The sequence below is a fragment of the Stegodyphus dumicola genome, chromosome X1, assembly GCF_044657685.1.
Source record: "Stegodyphus dumicola isolate Sdum_Otavi_A_Nest chromosome X1, ASM4465768v1".
In the NCBI taxonomy this organism is placed as follows: domain Eukaryota; kingdom Metazoa; phylum Arthropoda; class Arachnida; order Araneae; family Eresidae; genus Stegodyphus; species Stegodyphus dumicola.
This window is the reverse complement of record NC_140780.1, coordinates 201,910,500-201,929,642: the sequence shown is the minus strand read 5'-3', so window position 1 is coordinate 201,929,642 and position 19,143 is coordinate 201,910,500. Positions and strand designations below refer to the sequence as shown.

The 19,143-nt window shown below is 32.2% G+C and overlaps 1 protein-coding gene across 9 annotated transcripts in view; it reads left to right on the top strand.

The window, feature by feature from the left end:
* Nucleotides 1–19,143, top strand: part of LOC118190083 (hexosaminidase D-like) — a 278,340-nt gene that overhangs the window by 126,417 nt on the left and 132,780 nt on the right. For 3 of the 9 annotated variants that reach the window (XM_085808048.1, XM_085808051.1, XM_085808049.1), the window contains one exon: nucleotides 360–525. The exons of the other annotated variants lie outside the window; for them this stretch is intronic. The gene's annotated coding sequence lies outside the window, so the exon portion shown is untranslated. The remainder of the gene's footprint in view (nucleotides 1–359; nucleotides 526–19,143) is intronic. 9 annotated transcript variants of the gene reach the window in all.

The following is a 19,143-nucleotide window of genomic DNA, read 5'->3' as shown; positions in this document are numbered from 1 at the left end:
AAATTACCTTTAGTTTATAGTATGAAGCTGAGAAGTAATTTACGGTTAAATGAAAAGCATAGGTGCCATTCAGATTGTTCTCAAGAATAAATAAGTAGAAAAAGAATGTTCTCAAGTGAACTCACTAAAAATAATAAAATGTTTAATATATTTGGAGCCCAAGTAAGTAAACTACTGAAGAGGTATGATAGTATTTTTGACTAATGGAAACGTTAAGTAAAAGGTTAGAAATGACTGGCTTTAAATCGGCCAAAAGATATATTGCTTTCAAAGAATTTAACAAAAAAGGCAAAAGGTATGGATACTTGTATCACAAATACTTGTATTTATAATTAAGAAGAATTTGTCTTTTATTGTAGGTCAATGACAGACAGAAATTCGTCTTTTAGTAAAGAAAATGTTTTGGACGAAAAAAAAATCCAAGTGAAAGATTTACAGCCTTTTGTTGCACTAATTCTGATGGAATTCATGAATCTCCATTACTTGCATCTGAGAAATCAGAAAATATTCGACATTTTAGCAAAGGTATAGTAATTACCAGTAAATTAATATAAAAGTAATAAAAGGTATTATAAAAGGTATAATAAAGGTATAATAAAAGGTATAAATAAAAGGTATAGTCATTACCAGTAAATTATGAATCAAATGCTCATGCTTGAATGGCATTAAATATTTGTAACGAATGATTATTTCCATTTAATTTTGCAAAAAATGTTTGGTTTGGTTTATTTGATTAGGGAAAAGCACGTGCTATCTATCTGCCTAAGGGGAAAGAGGCCTTCGTAGCGGATTTTTCTAAGGCAAACTGGTGTATATCCACATTTGACATGGGAGAAAGCTCACGTAGCCAGCCCGTTCGCCGGGATTCGAACCCAGGTCAAACTATAAGTGTTCAGCTACTTCACTATAAAAAAAAGGGGGGAAAGAGATAATGAAAAGGAACGCTGTGTATTTTGCGGATAATTGTTCGGCTCATAATCTGGAACTGAAAAATATGAAATATGAATCCTTTTTTACCACCAGACATTATGAAAAAATGTGGTGAAGAGAATTTTTAATGATGCTGTCGCTGATATTTACTACACTGGATGACATTATTAAACAAACATTATTATTTATTGCTGTTCGTATGAATAAAATGATGAATAAATTTTGTTCTCTTTTATATTAGCTTATTCTGTCTACAATTGTCATTGTGATCTGCCATTAGGAGAGAAATGAGGGATAAATTACGGAATGCGATATGAGCAAAAAAGCATCAATTCTGTTTTCTTAAGTGTGGGTTTTGAGCAGATGTCCAAGTCTTACCGCTGAAGAAGAAAAATTACCTTCCTCCCTCCAGGTCTTCTACAAATGGAAATAACGGAGGATTACTTTTTAAATTTCATAAATTTTAATGAACTATTTGGATAAATTCTAAAAAAAGTATTAAAGTATCTTTATATATGGAAGCGAGTAATGTATAAGCATTTTAAGATGCTTTTTTGAACTACAGTGTGGACTTCTTTTTACATTGTAAAATCGATTAACAAGTTTATTAAATTTCGGAGAAAAAGGCAATTTAAAATAAGACTATATAGACATATTGCCATTTTGTTCAACCAATGAAATGTTTTGGAAGACAGCATAATTATGTGCAAAAATAATAAAAAATTATAAATTATTTATCAAATAAATTTTACTATAAGCTTTCAATTAATTTAGTTTTTGTCAGATTTTAATCAGTTTTTTTTTCCTTTCGAAGTTTAGCTTAATTCGTGTATAAATTTATATGAAACTTTATTTAAAGTGATCCCAAATTATGTAAGATGCCGCTTGTTGGATTCTTTTTCTCTGATAAAATGTCTGTTCCATTGAGTTTGAGTGCCTTAGGCAAGTCTGAGAACAGCTTAGGGTCCTGAATCTTAAATGTGCTTAAAACATTTTACAGATTTTATTACAAAATACTCACATTCAGTTTTCAGGATGACCTAGTCCAAATTCCTCTTGGTTAAAAACACTCGCACTGTATTGGAATGCGATGGATCTGGCTAATTAGTACATGCTTTCTCACTTCACTCTCCGTATTTTTTTCCCATGATATATTTCACATTAGCTGCTTAGCTTTGACATTCTTCAACGATATCTACTTTTAATACCTTGCATACAGCCCAGCTGCGTGAGGCATTCTGCGAAACGGAACAATGAAAACAACTTTCGTGCTCTAGCAAACTCTGGCGTGAAAGAATTAGCATAGTCCCATGTTCTCATTTACTTTCACTGTGTGCGCTTCTAAGTCATTACGTGTGCTGACTTAAAAGCTTGGCTGTGTGAATACTAGAGCTGCTGTTCGCCGTTAGAAGAGAAATTGCATACTCAGCGTGAAGTTTCACCTGCTGATTTACGGCCATGACAATAATTACGATAAGTAGAAGATATTGTATCTCTCCCCTTAGAGTTCAAACTGATACTTTAGGCTCTGCAATAAATTTGTTTCGCATAATTAATGTATGCATATTTTCGGAAAAGCTGTTTAGATAAGCGTGAAATGTACTATCTACGTCTTTATTAAATATTTATTGCTAAAGTTAATTAGATCAAAGGTAAATATTTTCGGTTTTTATATCGCCTTAAATGAGGAAAATAACCAAATGGGGTGTTCACTGATAAACAGAATGTGACTGAAATCGCTAATATTATAATAGAAATATAGTATAATACTAAATTGAATTATTACAGTTTAGATAAGTTATCCAGTTTACAATATCTACAAATGGTATAAATAGCTGCTCCGTAGCATTTGAACAATTAAGAGGTTAAATGGCATGCTAATTTCTCCTTTCCAAATATTAAACGCTTTAAATATTACACTCAGGTTATGTAATTCTGAACACGTTACATGTCTTTACGTTAAACAATGTGAATGTGCATAAGATGCAAATAATAATATGAATGTGCATAAGATGCAAATAATAGTATGAATGTGCATAAGATGCGAATAATAATATGAATGTGCATAAGATGCAAATAATAAAATTATATTGGAAAACACACTAGTAATAAACAGCTCTCACTTTTTTAAAAATTTCCTTACGGTTAGTTTGTTTACGCGTTCATCGTCTTGTAAATACTAAACTAAAACTAACTGTAGTATGTTGGTACATTTGTATGCATTTGAATCATAAAATAAAGCTAAATTTAAACAATTATGGATATGAAGATTTCTTTTGAAACACGACCATAGAAAAATTATGAAATGTCACTGCTGAAAATTTTTACTATCTTTTTTAAATTTTAAACTCGTAAAAATCGTGAAGCAAAATAAAAGTTAGAATCTGATGTTACGTTTTTTTTATAAATATAAATGTATTTGCATAGAAATAAACTTCAGGATTTTATGTGGAAATAATCGAAATTTCAATATATTGTTGGTTGTAATGGACATCAGGAAACCTACAAATTTTCTTAGAAAAATTTTTGCTTATTACATCCATGGTGCTAGATCGCAAGTTAATAGAAATAACTGTACCATTTTTACTATTACATTTGTAATCTTCTTATATCCGGGTTTATTATAATCCGCGTGTAGAGTTCCTCACTTTGTAAATGCTAATTTACAGTTGAACTTGAAGAATCTTAAAAACTGATAAGCGAATAATCGCTTGAGTTCGTGCAACAAGAAACATCAAGATGGAAGGGTAAATAACCCTTTATTATTCAGATAAGATTTAACAGAACTCCGTCTTGGAGTGTACAATAAAAGCCGACACTTGGGCTTGAACTTAAGAGGCTAAGAAGTAAACTAAAACTTATCTAAACTAAAGAGATATAGCCGAAGCTATCAAGATTCTAACCGAGTTGGCCTTTTAACGCTAATTGACTGAGAAGCTATCATGGGCCTAAAGTGCGGCCGAGCGTAATAATAGCTTACGAGAGAGAAGCCTAAAAAGGCGGACTCGTGCAGACAGAATACCTGGTAACTCTCTCGCTTAGACCGAAGAACTTCGCGGTTTAAATACCGCTCCTCCTCATTATGTATTCAGCCGTGAATTTAAAACTACGTTCTGGCCGGAAGTAGTAAGTTGAAGTTGACAGGAAAGAAGTTTAACTCAAAATTTAACTGTTAATAAAATTAACACAATCCTTACACGCGTATTGTCTATACCTAATTCATTTATTATTACTCGTAAAAGCTCATTATTGAGCTTGTCCACTAATGATAGAGTGGTTGGAAGATACAAAATACTGATGTTGTTTCTGGGACGTTTACGAGCTCTATGTCTAAGATTTCTTTGGTTATATTCGTGTATATCGTTAAATCAGGCCAGTTTCGCTTTATGAAGTTCTCAATGAATTTGTCTCTTGCTTCTAGTTAAAATAATCAAATACAAATCCTTTACGAACCTTACTCATACAGAAAAGCCTTTGATTGCTTAATATGACTTTTCTGTACGCTCTCTGGTGCTCTTTGCTTCCGTTAGAATCTTTCTTTATCCGTTAAGGCTCTAGAGTTGCTATTAACTCGTCGTGCATGGGTCTCTCATTTCCGCGGTTAAGTTCAGATATGAAATAAACACAGAATGGAATATATTTTAAAGTGTACCATACTAAAGTGTTCAAACTCCAAAGATGAATGGAATTTTTAATAGCAATTGTAGGTAGAGATTTTGATAACACTTTTGATAGAATTTCATCTACATCACTTAAACGCGGAGGATTGAATATGCAGTACTTCATGATGTTCAGAATCTTCAAGTAACTATTTATTTAAAGAAAATTTTCCATACAGTATAAATGGTCATTTAATGGAAAGAAACCTATTTAAAACTGCATTTCTGCAGCTTCTAAATAGGTTTCTTTTGATAAACTGCCGATTTCTGCAGAGGATTGTGTTTTGCGATTAGGCGACATTCCCTGCTACTGGACATGTTCATCGCCATAACATCCGAATATGGGCTGCTGAAAATCCTCATGTCCACGTAGAGTACGAAGGTAACAGAACTAAAGTGTACTTGTAGTGTGGCCTGATGCATGATAATGTTGTAAGGATTATGTTAATTTTATTAACAGTTAAATTTTGAGTTAAATTTCCTTTCCTATCGATTCTTAACTTCCACTTACCACTTCCGGCCAGAACGTAGTTTTAGAATCACATCTGAATACACAATGAGGATGCTCGGCCGCTCACCGTACTCACCGTTACCCTCGGCCGTACTTTAGGCTCTTGATAGCTTCGCAGTCTATTAACGTTAAGGGGCCGACTCTGTTAGAATTTTAACAGCTTCGGCTATATCTCTTTAGTTAAGATTAATTTAGACTTCTTAGTCTCTTAAGTTGAAGCCTAAATGTCGGCTTTATTGTACACTCCAAGACGGAATTTTGTTGCACTTTAGTTGGAATAATAAAGGGTTATCTTACCCTTCGATCTTGTTGTTTCCTGTCACACGAACTCAAGCGAGTATTCGCTTATCAGTGCTTAATATTCTTACTTCCAACAGTAACTTAGAATTATACAGTGAGGAACTCTACAAAGTGATAGAAGCATTTTTATTTGCGGAGTAGACTGTGACGACATGAATGGAGCCCACATCGAACTGCACTGCATAGGTATGAAACTTTAAGAGGTTTTCTTTTGTTTGGTGAAGATTTCACATTTTTATCTTGTTTTGTTGCTTTTCTGTGACCGATCAAAAGTGCACCATGACTTTATGGACGCACTATATTACCAACGCGAAGTATATTTTGAACAGCCAGACTAATAGGGCATCACTCCTTCCCCCCAAAACAGAATCCATCTTCATATCTCAATAATTACCCCAAATATCATTAATTACATTTTTGGAGTCTGTTTATAAATTCAGACATAAAAAGCTTGCATATTTATCTTTCAAATTTATAAAAGACGCCTTTGCAAGAGAAAAACATTAATTTGAAAGCTTTGGTTTCAAACTATCATTTGTAGAAATTCTAAGTGCTAACAGTAGTTTACGTTAAATTTGTCTTTTTTCCCCTAGGACCGTTTATTCACATTTGCGGATTGGATTCCAAGAGGTCTTCAGTAGGATGAAGAAAAATTTACTGGCCAGAATTTTCTTTACATACTGCTTGAGGCCCACCAGCGGCCGAGCGGTAAAGTCGCTGAACATTGGTAGTTCGGTCCGAGGTTCGAATCCCGCGAACGGGCTGGCTGCATGGGCGTTTTCGTGGTTTTCCCCATGTGTAACGTGTATACGAGCCAGTTTCCCTTAGAAAGTCCTCCACGAAAGGCATCCCTCCCCTTAGGCAGATAGCCCTAGTGTGCTTTGCCATAACTAAATACACCAACACCAACACCATAGTGCTTGAATGAATATCAAATTTCGACGGGCTCAAAATGATTAAAATCTAAAAGCGAAACTTATTTGATTCATTTAATATTCCAAACTCCTTGGGTTTTAAATTAAAAAAATTAAATTTTATTTTATTTTATTATAGATACATTTAATATCTTATCAAAATTTTTTTAAAGATTTTCTTTTCCGTTTTCCATAAAACACTTCAGACAATATGTCCTAATACTAAAGATGAGAGATATGGAACCATATTAACGTAATAACGTTAGACATTTTTATGTTATGCTGCTAGTTTAGATAAATGAATAGCAAAAATAAGAATTGCAGCTTAGAATTGTTACCTTTTACATATTCTCTACAGATTCTTTATGCACGGTATGAAAGACAATTTTTACAAAGTGCTACATCAAACATTTGGTATATATTATTACATATTTTCTGTCTATTTAGATGAATTTCTTTATTGTTTCATCGTTGCCCTAAAATTCACAACCACTTATCAAAGTTTTCATCAAATGATTATAAACTTTATTTGTATGATAAGTTTGTCATACTTTTCGAATTTCTCAGAATCAACAAAACAACACCGATCCCTTGTTCCCCGATTTTGAACAACACCGATCCCTTGATGTAGCATTCTTGAGAATTATAGTTTCAGAGACTTCTAATCAGACTAATAACACGCAATATATGACAGTTTATTATGATGAACTATCAGACTGCAAACCGCTTCAAGTTTAATTTCATGTATTTAGTAAGGGATACGTGCATGCGCAGGGAGTAAATTTCGTTTTCTTCATGTAGAAAAATTTGCCTCTTATTAATTTAGTTCGCAAAATGGCATTTTTGTCTTTTTTCTTAATAAAGCTTCCTAATAAATAAATCGAAAAAGTAAAGCAAATCTGGGATATATGTATTACTAAACAAGTTAGACTTATTGGTTAGAATATACCCACACTTTAAAAATATAAAGTTAAACTGGAACTTGTTGTTGCCCAGACAATGTTTAATCATGTAGTTCAACAAGTGCTGTTGCCAAGACAAATGCTCTTAAACTACGCCTAAACGTAAGTCCACTATGGCAATTCTTGTACTATTTGAGACGCTGGTCATGCTTAGATTATGGGATTTGAGATGCTGGTCATGCTTAGATTAGGGAATTTTCCAGTTTCCATAAACGCTATGTTTTATTTATTATAAGTCAAACCACACTTTACTTTAAAATATATAAACCGTGGCCACCTGCCAAACACACACACTCTTCCCTAAAAAAGGTAAAAGCTTTCTTTCTTTCTAATTTTCCAGAAACATTGATTTGTATTTGATTTTGCACTTCATCAAAGGTCTTATAATACTTAGGCAATACAACTCCATTTTCAAACGCGATATAGCTTCATTTTGAGTTCCTTTCTGATTTTCATATATAATTTCCGGAACAATAAAATTTATCCACAACTTTCTGGGAAAGTTTCTTTCCTCTCACAGCATGCACTGTGGTGTAATTGGAAGAATATTCGGTTGGCGCTCAGGAGCACCTGAACTCGAATACTGGCTGAAGCATAGCTGATTTTTCCTCTTTCTCTAAAATATTGTCGACCGATACTTTTTCAACACTTTGATATGGCCACGGGGTCCTCCACTCTCACAGGCGTACTTTAAGTGAGGGAGAATGTATGGAATTATCTCAGTTTTCACCACTTGCCTTCGTGGTGTAATTGGAAGCCGACCTCGGCTGGCAGTTGGGAGATCCAGAATTCAAACCCCGGCTAAGGTATAGCTGATTTTTCCTGTTTCCTCCTCTGAAATTAACCTAAAATCTCTATAATGTTATATACCTGAACAAGAAATTTGACGTCATAGTGTAATTGAAACGACACACATTTCATTCTAGTATTAGAAGCAACATTATTGTTCCGAAGAGCAGAGTTCTAAAAAAAAATCGACATAGCTGCATTGAAGTTTTTTTATTATTATTCTTAAAATTCAAAGCATCCTTTTCCACATTTTCCAAAAAGAGTCCATTTATAAAGCTTCAATATATTCAATCCTTAGCTGTTATTCAGTTTGCTTCTTTAAAAACTTTTTCCAATCTATTTTATAATTTCGTTTCTTAAGAATAAATTGAATATCAAAAGTAATATGCTTTTGAAAGCTAAAAATTTTGCATTTTCTTTTCTCGAGTTTCATGATTTTGTGAAGAAGATATGAAATGCTTTTAGAGAATTAAAAGAAAAGTCAGTTCAGACGTTTAGATTTTTTTTCACTTTTTCCTACTGTTAATTCTCATGCATCAAACTACTTATTTCAGGAGAGGTACTTTAATAGTACTTAGAATTCCAGTATTCAGAAGTTTTGATTCATATTTGCTCATTTGGAAAAGGCATTTTTTCGGAATAATGCTGCATGAAAAAGTTGGGGAAATACTGGAAAAGCTCAACTTTTAAAGCTTGTCTATATACACGTTATAACATAAAATGCAGGTTTAGTGGATTACAAAAAATAAAATAATAATTTATAAAAAAATAGTGAATCCTGTATTAAGAAGTCTGCAGTTAACATGATGAGTCCTTTATCGCCTATATTATGCAGAACAAAGTCCAACTTTTATCAAAAATTAAAAATAATCGTTAAGTGAAGCCGGATATTGCTGTACCTTTATAAAGTGCCGGCGCCTTAATGACTAAATACAATTGGTCATTAGAATGCTTATTTCCTTAATTATCTTCTGAGACTCGTTCATAATAACTGCAGAAGGTTATCAAAACATAGGATGTTCATAAAGACATGTTCATTGTACTTAGATTACATAGATTAAGATGAGAACAACAAAAATTTGATAAGAGCTAAATTAGATTTTTTGTGAGTCTTTATTACCTCGAAGGAAAAGCTTGGTTCTTTAATAGATATGACTACCCTGTGAGATGCGTTATTATTTTATTTTAAAGAAAGTTTTTGTGCATATATAATATTGATTTAATTAATTATTCAATTTGCATTCATGAATATTTAATTCAGAATTGAGTACTGAAAATGATTATAACATAGCAGAGCTGAAGCGCACCAAATTATAATTCATAATTAACTGTGCATACCTATTTTATCATGCAACTAAAAAAAACGTTGCTGTGAATGAGCTAACAAGCAAATGCTTATGAATAAGCCATTAGAACTTCTAGGCATTAAAGGCAATTCGATCCAAACGAATGCAACAGGAAATAAAATTTTGCAGATAGTTTATTAGACAGATATTAAAAAAATACCTTAAGATTTTAGTAGATCTCTCATAATTTTGGAATAAAAAATTAAAACAATTCTCTTGTTAATAATTTTGGACATACTAACGTGATTTTATTTATTATGTATTAAGTACTCAAATGAAATTTACAGAAAATGCAGTTTCTTAATCCAGAACACAAACACACTTCATTTCTTGATTTCACAAGCCATCAAGCAAATTTTTAATTTTTGAAAAAAAAAATTAATTTTCTTCTTTTATTTTTCTCAACTAAAACTGTCCCACCCCCCACAAAGAATACACTTTTGGAAGCTGATAATGTTTTGCGTAATTATTCTCCTAAAGTACCATTTAATGAAAATTTTATTTGTAAATTAATATAAATTTAGAGAATATAAACCAATGAACAATGATATGCTTATATTAACTTAACGTTAAATTTTTGTTTAAAGTCGCATCTGAAATAGTTTAGTTTAAATGAGTAATATGAAAAAAATTTCGCAGATGCGCGAAAATTAAGACGTAAGAGCCAGAAGGGTTCATGGATTTATGTATAAAGAACACGCATTTCTCATTATGGTAATAAAATTGTAATAAACTGCTAATAAAATTGGTGAAATCTTTGCTGCCGTTTCGTGTGACAGCATCTACCCTCCAGCACTTTTTTCTGTCAACTTACGCTCCGTGAAAATTCCCATATTTTTTAATATCCTAACTCGGAGCCTCCGAATTGATATTTTAACACTATTCAAACTAAGAAGAGCTTTAATATTGACAACCACGTTGTAGAGACATTAGGTATCTTTTGGAAGCAGGCAAGATGAAAAATTAGCATCGCCTTCGCCGGGAATCGAACCGCGGACCTCTCAATTACGTGCTGAGCGTACAGACCATTACACCACAAAGGCTTGCTAAGAGAACGAGAGAAATACCTTATATACTCCCCCTTTTAAAGGGCGACTGGGGTTTTTTAGGGAACCCAATTGCCAAATCCTGGGTAAGGAGAATCCTCATCCATCACCTTTTTAGTTCGGGCGCCACTGTAGAGACATTAGGATTTTTTGAGAAGCAGGAAAAATGAAAAATATGCAACGCCTTAGTCGGGAATCGAACCGCGGACCTCTCAATTACGCGCTGAGCGTGCAGACGACTACACCACGAAGGCTCGCTAAGAAGACGGGAGAAATACCTTACCGTTGTATGTTATTTTTCGTTTTATATGAATTAATTCTGAAAGCCAATAGGATGTTATAACCGAAGCACAACGCTAGTAAGTTTATCCAAATATTACACCGCTGGAACCACAGTGATAGGAGATATTTCACGAACCACAGAGACACTTTTCACTAACACTATATTCCACAGACCACTATAGACCACAGAGACACTATTTCACGAAAACTAGATTCACAATTAGCATTGTGGCATTTCTTGCAGAGCAGATATTCACACACAAAATAAGCACAAATTCAGCATTCTCAGGATAATTTCACTCCCTGAAGGCACTTGAAGCAAAAAGATACAGAACAATGAGAAGATTCACAATGCGTTCTTTGATTGACAGTGCATTATATTTGCTTTTAATATAAGCAGTATTATTTATATCAGCCATTGCTTGATTCAATTTCAAACATGAAGTAAGTCTTTTCAAACGCCTTACAGATACCATCTTTACCAAATCACTTGAAAGAACTGCTAGAATGTCGTAAAAGTTACCACGACCACTTTGAAACCTCTTGGACCAGTTTGCAACGTCGTGTGCTACTTGGGTTGATGGATGCTAAGCAAATATTGAATGTCGCCTTTTGGGGAAGCGGAAGGAGATAATTCTATTTCCCTCGAGAAGTTAATTTTTAGTGAGCACTCTTCCTATTGAGGCACCTATTAAATCGCTCAGCCATTCCTCGCATGATCCCAGTCTTTAGGCTAATATTCATGATCTCTTTTTATTAAAGGAAATCGATAAAATGAAAAACCTCCAAGAGCATAATAAAAGTGAACATTTCCTTTTTTGAAGAGGAAGGTATCTTGGGAAATTATAGATGCGGCGAATATGCATTTTCCACTGAATAAATTTCGCATAAATAAGATTTTACCAAGCCTAGCTTTGAAAGGTATATTACAAAGCAAATCTGCTTCCGTAATTGATTTTTCAATATTATCATTTATAGATTCTATGCGCTTGGTAAAATCGAGTTGGATTATTTCTTTTAAAATAATTTTTAAAATATGATTGTGCAAAAATGGAAGTTTTCGAGACTGATTTATGTTTTATGCTCTTCAACACACTAGATAGTTTACCTCTAATATTTTTATCGATGACTGTAGTGTTCATGTATTTTAAAGTGAATTATATTTTATTTTTAAATTAATCAATACTGGAAAATGATCATTGTAGCCTTGTTTATTTTTGAATATTTTAATATATCATTAGTTCTAACTGCGTAGAATTTCATATAAGTCTTCAAATTTTTGAGTAAATTGCAATTCAGTTTGATACAATTAAAATGTACAAATTAGCGTAAAACATGTAATTTATACCGAATAATTAAGGTTCAGTAAAAGGCTCAATCCAAATCATAAAAGGCTGTGATAAAGAAAAACATCCACTAGTAAACAATGCCCCGATTTCCCGATGTTCCTTATTTTCTTTACACTGGTAATTTAAGTGTATATATATAAAGTACAAAAAGAAATAAATGAAGATCTTTATAATGCAATAAAAATAACTGTCTTAAAAACAATAAACATATTTAAAAGTCTTCATAAAATAGTGAGTACATGTGCACTTGAAAAGGTTAAAATTGAATATGATAATACTCACTTACTTTCCTTGTCATTAAAAAAATTAAATATGATCAAAGATTTAGAAATTAAAATTATGAATAAATTATGAATAATTATGAATTATAAAACAAGAAATTAAATTATGAAAACATCACATAAACTATGTTTGCACAATATGCTAAAGAATGTTTATTGCAAGTTAATTAAGAATAAACTCTAAACCCTGCAGCTTTGCAAAAAATGTGAAGTAAAGACCAGGAAACTAGATGCAAGGTATACGTAAAAAATATTGTAAAGACGAGGGATTTTAATTGGATATCACACTAGCTTCGTTGAAGAGAACTCTGCAATCGAATGCCTGAGTCTGCGTTTCTAATAAGCAAAAGTGAATAATATTTAATAACAAGTAAAAATATGATTAAGTGTAAATAATTTATCAAGCGAGTAGAAATAAAATTAAAATTGTATTATAAACAGCTCACAAACAAGCCCTACGCCCAGACAGTCAGAAAGCAGAACTTCAATACTTTATTAAAGGAAATTTTACCTCCTTTCTTTTATTTTTATTATCTGTTAATTTTTTTAATTAATGATTTAATATATACTAAAATCACAACTCAACTTACATCTAAAAACAGATGAAATTATTAAGTTTCTGCAACACGATTTCACAATTCAAAAACGCAGAGAAAAAATTATCCAGGTTAAATATTAATTTTCCTTCACTGTGAGTTGTCCGAGCTTTGTGCATATATTCACATATTTTCTGGGGCTGAGTGGTTAAGATCTCTCAATATTGGTAATTAGACTTAGGTTGAGTTCAAACCCAGGCGAATGGGTGGGGCTGCATGGTTGGTTTTTGTGGCTTTCCCATGTGTAGCTTGAATACGAACCAGTTTTCCTCCGTTCACAAAGACATCCCTCCTGTCAGGCAGATAGCCTTGCGGCTTTGCAATATTCAAATAATCAGATGACCAATCAATTATATTTTGTACAATATTATTATGTATTTCATAACTTTGTGTTATATAATTGTTACAGAATATTTTCTTTTTGAGATGGTAATTAGTGAAAATTAATCGTTGGTTTAGTTAATAATTATCTCTGATTTTTTTAACGTATTTTCGTTAGGTGTATTTACAGCTGTAGTAAACACTGGCTGCATGTAAAGCGCTTTGGTCTACTACTTTAGTAAATATATAAATTTACCAGAAAGCATCAGGAATTATATATATGTGTAAATCGAAATAAGAATTATGAAAATCTATTTACATACCTGATACTCTACAATGTTGTGATGTATTCATTAACCATGGAAACAAGGAAAAGGTGTCAAATACCACAATACAACCAGTAACTAACAGCCAAATGCATGCAAGAGAAATTGGCATGTCATTTATCATTGTCATTTACGAAAGAGTTAACGTATAGTATCATAAAGCTAAAAGACTACCATTAACGTGCCGCAGACAATTAGTTAAGATCTGACATTGGCGGTAGTGAAGCTATTCTTAACCATATCATCACTTATGCATATTTCTAACCTTCTATCCTGAAATCACGCAACATCGAGCTGATAGACGGTACTCTGAATGAGTATAAACAATAAAACTGAAGTTAACTAAACGTTATATGGAAGAATTGCTATACTTTATAATTAGCTGCCGAAGAGACGCTGTCTCAGCCTAATGAAAAAAACCTGGATCTTAATTTTCAGAGTTTTACCTAAAGGGGTTCAATCTCTTCTATTGAATTTCCGATTTAATTAGTTTCAAAATAATCGCTTTTGTTGTCTTGAATAGACTTTACGTAGAAAGCTAATGTGACTCTTGAAGAGATAGTTTTATTTACTTTTGCAAACATCTTCCTGAGGAATTAGTAAAAGTAAGTGCAAGTATGCTCGTAAAGGTGCTTGTATAAAATTTCGCTCGTTTACATTAATGTATACTGTATAACCTAAGATTTATATAGATTCGTTCATTTTGCGGTAAATAGTGTTTAAAGCTGTAGTTATCAGGAAGACATATTTCTGTGTGCAAAGAAACATTCTTTGAATGCGGTACAAAATTAATTCCCATTAGTATTTCATTAAACATGATCACAATTCCAAGTAATTTTCTAAATCTATTTATCTCTTTGCAGTTAATCAATTAAAAAAAAGTTAAAAGAATTAAATATTTGACCATAAATGTTGCAATATAAATTTTATTTTTTAATTTGCTTCACATTTTTAATTCGATTTGGATGAGAAAAATGCTGAAGCCCGATAAATATGGAATTCTCCAAAATGTTCCTCAGTGATTCTTAAATAAGATGGATCATAATGAACGTTCTAAAGTAGAATTTTTAAGGACCTAATTCTTAATTCGCATTATTTTGGGAAAATAATAAGAAATGAGAGGGAACTCTTTTGGAAAAGATCAAATATTAAGTACAAAATCTTTATTTCTCTACTTTTATAACATACTGCGACTTTTGTAACATAATTCAAATCAGTGAACTGATTTAAATTGATCTTTAATATTACAATGGTGTCTCAAAATACTTTTATTCAGATTCCTTAATTTCGAAAACTTGTTCTGTAGCAGACTTTTTTTAATAACTACTAATAAAAAAATTAACGTTTTTCTTCAACTGTAAACCTTAAATGAATAATATAAACTTAAAATACGTTTCCGATATTAGCAAGTATATAGCTTAGCTCCTTTGTATTACTCTCAGGGCTTTTTTAATACGCAATTATTATTACTCTAATTAATTCTGATTCTTTTCAAAGTGAGTAGGAATGTTTTTAAAATGGTTTTCATACTTTCGCTTAGAAATTTAATCATACAAGTTTTTTTTTAACTTTCAGTTTCTCTCACTACAGACCTTTTTTTAACTATCAGTTTCTGTCACTTACAGACCTTTTTTAACTATCAGTTTTCGTCACTTACAGAGCTTTTATTCACATTTTAACTAAGTATGCAACAACGGCTATTATATGTGTGTTTGCGTGAGCATTCCTTTTAGAGAACGCGCAAGCTTATGTTTGCTGGCACATTGAAACCTCATTGCTCGAAGTTGTAGGGAAGAATACCGTGGACTTTTATGCAGACCCGTTAGGAGACACATTCCTGTTACAAAGTGATACCTTTTGATTACAATGAGCTCATCTTAAGGAGCGTTATTTTCAGAAGACCTTGTGCACGTTGCAGCTGGGATCCTAAACTCTATCTGGGATTCCTTCTGATTGAATATGTGTGGGATACCGTATAGAGACATAATACTTTCTTCAAACTGCCATTCGACACTTACAAGGAATTTTTTTTAATATTTACTTTAATAGTGTAACCATCTGTACTCTCTTTGGAGCTAATTAACATAAATAGTGCATGACTTTTTATATGTCTTGGTCTGCTCGTAAAATCTGATAGCTTTCCTTATTGATAAAATTTGCTTATCAATGTGACACGTTCTTGTTTGGAGAAAGTTCCTATCCCCAAACAAGAACTGTCTGTTTTTAATGAAAAATACTTCTGCTATAAAATATTTTTATTATGTGCTGAAACTCATGGTTGCTTTAAATGTTTTTAAAATCCTTCACATGATTTTTTTTTCTGTATAGTGATTTTCTTGATTTTTCCTTGAATTTATGGAAACTGGTGTTCGTTATAGAAATTGGTATTTGTTTATAATCTTAAAAAGTGGTATATAACAGCGATAAGGATATGTAACATAACTGAACATTTTTTTGAATTTTAAGTAAAGTATAAAATTGGTCTCTTTTTAGTGATACTGTTGTTATTTGAGCTGTGTGTGGTTTGTGAGGAAGCCGATTCAAGTTTGCCATATTCTCGAGAAAAAGATTGCGGAAAGGCTCAGGATCCTAAAATGACACGGGACTAGTTAACCCCTCAGGAGATCATTGATCAAATAAAACTTATGCATTAACTAAGTCCGTTTTCTCGAAAACACGCGTAATCTTTTAAATTCGACTAATATTTACTTTTAGAAAATTATATTTCAGTGCGTATATCCAGATCATTAGCTAAATACTTAGAAATTCGGTTACAGATGGACATTCAATAAGAATTCATTGGATCTTTGTACATATTTAGGGCTAATATTTAGCCGTTTGAGCCAAAGTAGCCTGCATTATTTTAATGCAAATATCCTCAAACATTTCTGATCTTCGTGTAAACGTTTGTTTGATTATTTGATTCTACTGAGACAGTTCTAGACATTTATTGTCAGTGAATATTTTGCATGTCTAATTAAGTGACTATAATTACGTTATTTCCCTTGGTACGACCGTGTTAAAAGGATAAGTAGTTGCAGCTTGCAAACAACTGCTGTTGATTTACATGAAGTCTAATGATTTTGAACAGTTTTAATTATCATGTCAGTTTTGACTTTCATCGCATAAATATAATCATTATCAATGCTGTAATATGTCACATGAAATTTCTATCTGTGAATAAAAGTTTTACTGATGTTAAGGAGTAATTTTACAAACCGGGATTATTATTTTCTCCATGGTTTCGCATTTGTGAAAGCAGAACACTTCTTTCCCAACGTTTCCTGTCTCGAAAAAGGAAGCTTGAGATTACATTAGAAACAGTCTCCTAAGTTGAACAATTAGCTTCAGAATTCTTCAGTATTCTAGAACGTATGGATTAAGTTGTGAGTAGATTTAGAGTTAGAAACTGAGAGCTTTAAGTACTGATGCATTTTTGGTATTTCGAGTAAAACTTCTAAATGTCAATGAACTTAAGATACACTTTTTATTCCACACGGAAGTACCTTTAAGTGTCACTACTTGTTCTACAAAGGCACTCATTCAGAAATACATAAAACACGACAATGGACTTAACACACGAAAACAAAAGGGAATTGCTTACTTTGTTTCTTAGTTTTTAGAAATGCATGCAGACAAGATATTAGTCTTAAAGCTAAAAACTAATGTGTTTGTGCTCCATTTATTTTTGGTCCCGTATTTGTAGCACGTTGCTTTGATAGCCTGTTTCTTCAGTTTAATTTTAAGTAAGCGAAATTTAAGTTCTGTCTTAAGTAAATGCGTTTTAATAGACTACTACTGATGGAGATTTTGTTTTCTTTACATTCGTAAACCTGCTTTATGACGTCTTTGTTATGATTGTCTAAATTTTAATGCTGCTGCTACAACTTCCATGCAGTTTCATTTCATTTCCGAATGACAGTTTGAAAACTTTAAAATACCTCAGGACTTCTATCGTGCAACAACACTTATTTCCGACTATCTGGGAGCAGGACTGAAGCCAACTGTGAGTTTTACACAAGAGATACACTATATAAATAAAAGTTATGTTACATGAATGAGATTTGCGGTTATCATTTCCTTTACATCATTCAAGAATATTAAAATATCTGAGCATATTCTTTGCTTTCAGGGAACAGAAAACTATTTATAACTTTTGTTTTATAAAAGTTTATTTTTTTCCATTTTGTATCTAAAATGTGCTTAGTTTCAATGAAAATCATCTCGTACATTTTACGATCCTACTTCTTAAAGTTTTATTAACCTATAATTCTTAAAATATTTTAATATAGCTGGAAATATTTTTTTGCAGTTCACTAAACATAAGTTTGCTGAAATGCACATTGTTTTAGCGTGTTCAATTTCAAACCGTTATTAATATTTTAATACCTCAAAAGTCAGTTTTATATATAGTGATAACGAATGAAATGTTTCAAAATTACATGAATAATACGAAAATAATTATGCATATTTTATAAAGCAAACAACTCGAATAGTACGTCATATATTAATTCCCGAATATATGCTGATTTCCATATTTTACACAGCATTTAAATGCAAAATAAGCACTGAAACATTGTTTCCTGTTCGTATAAGTGTCAGCTTTGAAGCATTTTCTGTTAAACATCTGTTATTCTTAATTTTATATTCCTATAATTTATGATGTAATTTGAATAATGTTTTCCTGTTTGCATACACTTTACATTAATGCATAAAATTCCTTCAATGCTAAATGCTTTTCTCTTTCTTTTCTTTTAGTCTCATAAATTCGCACATAACTGCATTAAGTGATTTTTTGAAATTTCTTGAGTTTAATTTTAATATTTTAACTAGCTTGATTATTTCGTATAGAGGTTCGAAATTCGTTTATTATTTAGATTCGTCGATTATTTAGATTATGTAAGGCATTTGAAGGTTCCTTGCCTTAGGAAAGGTATGTCTTCGTAGGGAGTTTTAAGGGGAGCCTGTCTCGTATTAACATTACACATTAGAAAAAAAAATGAAAATTCTTATGCAGCCAGCTAGTTCACCAGAATTTCTTTCACAGGGTTCAATTACCAGAGTTCAGCGATTTACCGCTTGACCGCTGGTAGGCGGCTTGATTTGAAGTGGATTTTATGAAGTTTTGTTTAACCATTCTTTGACCATAAAACTAATAACAAAATAGAAAGAAAAGCGTTACGTGAATGAGTGTTATGTTTTTAAAGGCATATACTAAAGTGATAGATATGGATCAAGATGAAAGTATATGTGTTCGCAGTGATCCATGAAGTACGTTTTAGCCGTAGGCACTTTTGTATACTTAATCTTTACGTACGCCGTCCCTTACAAAGTCAAATAAAAAACATTTGAGGAAACCTGTTGTGCTTTACCGAGTAATGTTCCTCAGTATCCCTTAAAACTATGCTTAAATCCTTGTGTCCTATAAGGATGGGATTGAATAATTATTATGACGAAGTGCACTAGGCCTATCTGCTTAAGGCTATGGAGGCTTTCTTGGAAAACTTTCGAAGGCAAATGGGCTTATATTT